This window comes from Meleagris gallopavo, chromosome 7 (genome assembly GCF_000146605.3).
Source record: "Meleagris gallopavo isolate NT-WF06-2002-E0010 breed Aviagen turkey brand Nicholas breeding stock chromosome 7, Turkey_5.1, whole genome shotgun sequence".
NCBI classification, from domain to species: Eukaryota; Metazoa; Chordata; class Aves; order Galliformes; family Phasianidae; genus Meleagris; species Meleagris gallopavo.
The window spans coordinates 17,601,466-17,607,735 of NC_015017.2; the positions used below are offsets into that span (position 1 = coordinate 17,601,466).

At 60.2% G+C, this 6,270-nt stretch overlaps 1 long non-coding RNA gene across 1 annotated transcript; it reads left to right on the top strand.

Annotated features, from left to right (window-relative positions):
• The first annotated feature begins 530 nt into the window (after positions 1-530).
• LOC116216814 lies at positions 531-6,263 on the top strand. The gene is made up of 3 exons (XR_004160321.1): positions 531-1,962; positions 2,758-2,795; positions 3,795-6,263. It is a non-coding gene; the product is annotated as an uncharacterized LOC116216814 (long non-coding RNA).
• Positions 6,264-6,270: the final 7 nt, after the last annotated feature.

Consider the following 6,270-nt stretch of genomic DNA (forward strand, 5'->3'; position numbering starts at 1 on the left):
CTCCGGCCCGCACCACTCTGCAGTGCTGGGCAGTGAACCCAGGCGTCCATGCAGCTGGCTCCTCTCCCCGGGGCCTCATGCAGCCCATGGGGCCCCTCCCAGCATCTCTGGGTCTCTCTGCTTGGGGGGGCCGTGGGTAGGGTTATCTATACCGCCCCCCCCACCATCCCCTCTATTTGGTGACACGGGTCTCAAGGTGACATCCCCAGACGGTCCTAACCCCCATAAGTGCCCCCCAGCCCCGGGGACAGGGATGATGCTCAGATCCTGCCAGCTAGGGGCCGGATCCCGTATGTTCCATGGGTTGGGGACACCCCCACCGGCGTGTTGGCAATGTGACAAATGGAGGGGGTCTCCATGGGGTGGGAACAGAGGGGGCTGCGCTTTCCCTAATGAGGATAATTACCGTTAACAAAGCAGAGAGGGGGCTGAGGTGGAGATGTGCGTGTGGGATACACATTGGCATCCCCGGGGGGTCCCTGGGAGCGGGGGGCACTGCCTCTTCCCGGGGCACCCTGCAGCGGGTGGGGGGGCGCTTTGCATATGCAAACGAGCTCATGGCATCGGGAGGCCTCGCTGTCACCCAGCAACTGTGGCGTGGGAGCCCCAGCCGGGGGGGCACTGAGCCCAGGGGCTTGGGCAGCCATGGGGGCACTTGGCTGCTAGGGAGGATGTCCATAGAATGTGCACATGGTGCACTCACACACATGTGCACGGCCCTTGTGTCCCCACCTTGTGTCCCCATGTGTGTATTGGGCGAACTGGGGAAACTGGGGCAGGAGGAGGTGGTACCCACTCTTGGGTGCTCCCTGCAGTGCTGGCCCAGGGGGAGTGGGGGGTTGCGGGGCCTCTGCTTAATCCTATTAGTCCTGGCGTGAAAAGGCGTATTTGTGGCTCTCACATCTTCATCGGATGGTGGGTGGGTGGGCGGGCATGGCTGGCGCACTGCCACGGATGTCCCCTCCCCCAGTCTGGGCTGTCCCCCCTATCTGGCATCCCATGGCCGTGCCAGCATCCTTGTTTCCTGCTGTCCCCATGTCCTGCTGTCCCCATACCCCCACTCACAGCTCCCTTGGACTATAGTGGGCAGTGTGGCCGTGGGGACACATCCCAAAATGTGTCTCCCCACTCCCCTCCCATGTCCCTGCCCAGCACACATCCACAGCACAGCTTTACACCATGGTACCCCCCGCACGCACACCGATGGTGTGTGTGCATGCTTGGGTGTGCACGTGCACACACACTGCACATTGACAAAAATGCAAATGCATGTGTATGCACGTGTGCACACGTTTGTATGTGCACACTCACTGTGCTTGCACGCCAGTTTGCACGAGCTTCTTGATGCATTCAGACGTGCTCACACACGTGAGCAGACCTGCTGACATACACTCGTGTGCTTGCACACACCCCCAGAAGCACAGATGTGCAGTTGCACGCACACACAAATGCACGCACACTGCAGCATGCAGGGACACACCAACGCACACGTATGTGCACACATGTAAGTATACACGCACATCTGCGTGCATGCACCCACACTTCCAATTGTGGACATGTGTGCATGAGGGCGTGTCCGTGCGTGTGCACACGCGTGTGCACGCACACGCACACACAAGTGTTCAGCACACCGCCAGGGGGCGGCAGAGACTATTTAAAGGGGCCGCGGCTCCGGGGGTGGTCGTTGGCACCCCTTGCCGTGTGGCCGGGCACAAGGTGGGGGTTACGCCGAGGGGGGGGGAGTGAGAGCAGATGGAGGCAGACCCCAGCCCAGAGGGAAACCGAGCAAGAGCTCGACATAGGGCGGGGCAAAGATAGGGGTGCTGATTTGTTCCCGTGTCCTGCAGCCCCAGGACCTGGAGTCCCCCCCGGCGCACGCCTTCAAGATGACGAGCTTCAAGAAGGTGAAGGCGTGCGGGATCTGCCGGCAGGCCATCACGCGCCAGGGCAGCACCTGCCGAGGTGAGGGGACGGGAGTGCGTGTGAGCGAGAGGATGCAGTGGTGCTTTTGCACGCTTCTGCACACGGTTGTGAGTGAGCCGAGCGTGCACTGAGCGTGCAGTGGTGTCGTTCCAGGATCACGTGTGTGGATGCTCACACCCCTGCTGGTGCTCGTGGTCCTGTCCCCCTCGAGGCCCCAGTGGCACACGCGGTGACGTGTCCCCCCGCACGTGTGTGGCGGTGCTGAGCCCCGTGCGAGGGGTGGTGGGAGGAAACGTTCCAGGTCGCGGGAACAATGTGGCTTCCTGTGTTCCCTGCACTGCAGGAAATGATCCCGGGGGGGACGGGCCTCGGGGGAGGGGGGCAGTGTGGCCATGGGGCATGCTGCACAGGGACCCTCGTGTCCCTTTGGGATGGCACACCGGGGAGCGCCTGGTGTTGCCGGTGGGTCAGCATCCCATACGGCCCCATTATGCACGTGCACAGCTGTGCACAGCTGTGTGTGCACACGTGTGCATGTGCAAGAGATCGCAAGCTGTGTTTGCATGCGTTTATGCTATTAATCTTTGAGCAGAGGCACAGTGCCTTTGGCACACTGTCATTGTGGGTGGATGGATCACGCATGTGGTGTTCATGAATCTGGCTGCATGTGAGCACATGTGCAAGGTGTGTGCATCTGTGCACCCGCAGTGTGCGTCTCTGTGCTCTGTGCCTAGTACTGTTGCTGCCTGTGTCTCCCCATGGGTGCCACCCTGTCCAGCCCCCGTGAGCAGCCCCGTGGCCATGTCCCCACTGACCCCTTCTCCCCTCCCGCAGGCTGCAAGCTCTCCTGCCACACCAAGTGCCAAAGCAAGGTAAGGCTGGCATCTCGTGGGATGCCCCACTTTGCATGGGAGGGGCTATGGATGTCTGGGGGAGTACTGGGGTCCATATCCCCACTGGGTAGGTGCTCACATTGGTGTCTGATCGGAGTGGCATTCGTGTCACCCACGTGTATGTCTGATGAGGATTCTCATGTGGCTGATACGGGGTTGTGTACGGTAAGGCATCGCACCCAAGGTGCTGGCTCTGTGCGCATGGGAAGCCTGTGGCTGGCTGCAGTTTGTGAGCCTCTGTCACCCTTCCTGTGCTTGCTGGAGGCTGGAGAACCTCCCATGTGGTGCTGCTGGGGGGGTGCATGCATGGGGCTGAGGCCTTCTGTGAAGCTCTGCTGGGCCAGTGCCCAGGGAGGGGCTCCTCGGGCCAGGCGAGCAGCCAGCTGACTCACACCGCTTGTTATTGTAGGGTCTCCAGGGAGGGCATGTGTGGGGAGGGGGCTTGGCACAGTGAGAAAACAGCCTCACGTCCACCTGAAGCACCTCACATTTAACCCCTGAGCCCCCAGAATTGGGGAATGAGACTACCCCAGGATGTGTGGTACTTTGTGCCCCAGTGCTTCCTCCTCCTGCCCTGGAGATGCTGCTGAACCCGCAGCACCCCTGTCTGCTGCTGTCTCTGGAACCCGCCAGTGTTGTTGTGGCCACTCCACAAGTTATTCTGGGGGGACCTGTCCTTACCTCTCCTGCTGCCCCCCTTTTGACCCCATTCAGCTAAAAACTCCACGTGGACAGGGTACAGTGGGAAGGGGGGTGTGTGCTGGGGACCCTGGAGTGGCCACGGGGACAGTGGTGGCAGGCAGGGCTGGCAGGGTGCCCGCAGGCTGTGGGTGGCACTGGGGGGGCCGGGGCAGACGCATAGACATCATCTGGGAAGCACGAAGCCGTTCCCATGCCCATGTAAGGCCCTTCTTGCACCCGGCCCCTCCACTCGGGGATTTTTCCTTGCTTAGCAAACCTTCCCCCCTCCCTCCGAAGGCACAGATGGCTGGACACTGACGTGCATCTGAGCCCCACAGTCCACCTCTGCCATCCCTCCCTGCACTGAAGCCCCCTACCCAGAGCTGCAGCTTCCTTTAAAAGTGGGGGAACTGAATCACAGAGCCCAGCCTGGCCATGTGAAATCCCTTGGGTCCCATCCTCATCCCTGTGTGTGCAAAAACATCTGTGCAAGAACATCTCATGTGTGTGTGCTCATTGCATGGCGGTGCACTGGGGCTGATCTTTCTCCACTGGCCGTGCTCCAAACCCAGCTTGTTTTCCAAGTACCCCCTGCAGGGGCTTGGAGGGGGGTTTGTCCATCATTAAACTGGGTGCTGGAGCAGGGCCAAGGCTGGGCAGTGAGGCACGTCCTGGCCACAGCTGTAGCTCCCAGTGCCCACGGCACCTATTGTCCCCTCTCACGGGGACCTCTGGCTTTGGGAGGGGGGATATGATGGGCTGGATGTGGGGTGATAGGCACACTGTGATGTATGGGGTATGTCTGGGTCCTGTATCATGGGCAGGTAGGGAGGACATGAGTGGGGACAGCAGTGTCCTAATTGTGTTGTGGGACAGGCTGTCCATTCCCCAGCTTCTGCGCCTTGCTGCTTCTGTGCTGCACGGCATAGGGGAGGATGTGTCCAATGCACTCATCCCTGTCCCTAGTGCCCCGTTCAAAGCTATCCAGCCTTTGGGACAGGTAATTTGCAACACCTCTGGGTCTGTACAACAGAGCAGGGAGGAAGAATAAGGCAGCAATGTGTTCTTGGCCCTGGCATGGGCCCAGTCAGGGTGTGGGATGGGGGGCTGAGTGGGGCAGCACTGCCCCCAGCTTGTGGTGCTGCAGTGGGTCCTGGAGGGGATCGGGTTTTTTTTTTGTTGCTGTTTCCTTTTTCCCCTTCTTGACGTCACCACCAAAATATTCAGCCTCTGTCTCAGCTCCGGGGGGGTCAGATCTGCTGCTGGAGGAGCTGGGGCCCTTCTTGTACCCTCTGGGAGGGGAAAGGGAGTGGGGATGCTGAGCCTGCCCACAATCATTGCACAAGTGAGCAGTGGGGTATGGGACATGGGGAGCCTCTCTCCTGGCTCTTTGTTGCCTTGTCCCCTTCTTCTGCTAGCACCAGGAGTGGAGATGCTCTCCCAGGCTGGGTCTCGCTTTGGGATGTGGAAGAGTTGTTTTGGGTGGGAGTTACTGGCCAGATCTGGGGGCGCTGGGGGCCTTGGAGGGTTGACATGGGGCTGAGCACTGAACCTACTTCCACCACCCTGAGATAGCTCTGGGATGCATTTGGTGTTTGGCTGAGGATGGAGTTCAGGGATAATTTATAGACTTCAGTGGCTGCGTCCTGTGACGTCACCTTCCCAAGGGACAGCTCCGTTCCTCCTCAGGGACAGCTCCCGCAGGCTGAAGACAGGAACATGCTGTCAGTGCCCTCCTCTCACCCACTTATCCTGCTGGGATGCTGATGCTTTCCCATCTGGCTCTGGCTCTAATGGGAGCCGTCCTGAGGCCGTGTCCTGGGTGCTGGGATTGTGCCGGAGCTGAGATTTCTGCTATAGCTGAGCTGGGCTCTATGGCTTGCTCCTAGCTCAGGGCATTCATTGCTCCTCTGTCTCCACTTGTCCTCCCTGCAGAACCCTCAGCACCCCAACTCCATCTGTCCATGCCCAGATGATACTGTGGATGTGGCAGGAGATGCTCAGGAGAGAACTGCCCCCATTAAAACCTCTTGCTGCTCCCTCCAAATGCTTCCAGGGGAAAATAAGGCACGGGGGGCTGAGCGCAGGCTGTCGGGCAGAATGTACTCGCTGTGGAGATCCATCCTACAGAGGCAGGTGGAAATCCCTATGGTTGCGCAGCTGCTCTCTGCCTCAGTTTCTCCATATGCGAGTGGCACTCTCCCTGGTTGCAATGGGATGGGATGTGGGCGCTCCCTGGCCATGCTGGCACAGGAGGTGCAACCCATGGGACGCTCTGGCTGATGTGAAGCTCTGGAGATCACTCCCACCCTGGGGAGAGGGAGGCAGGGAGAGCCCCTTGCTGCCACTCTGTGCCCTGGCTGCAGTCAGGGCCAGCACTGGTGTTCTGGCTGAGCCTATAGCACCAGAACGGAAATGCAAACAGGAACAGGGAGGTGTTGGGTGAGAAAATGTCAACAGAGCTGGGCCGGGTGTCTGGCTCACAGCCCCCCCGGCCTGTTTGCCTTTTTGCGGGCCACTGCAGGGAAGGCTGTGCCATGATCCTCGGTGCCCGCATGCCTACTCGCATGGTTGAGCTGGGGCTTGGGGTGGGAGAGGAGGAGCGAGGGCAGCGGGGGGTGATGTGGGGCCATGGGGCACCCCCACGGTGCACGGCTTCTCCATCACTTTGCTTTCCATGGAGGAGGAATGGTAAACCTTCACTCCGCTTCGGCACCGAGGAGGGTACCAAGAGCCATTTTTTGGGCGCTCTCCTTGGACTTAGCGAACCGCC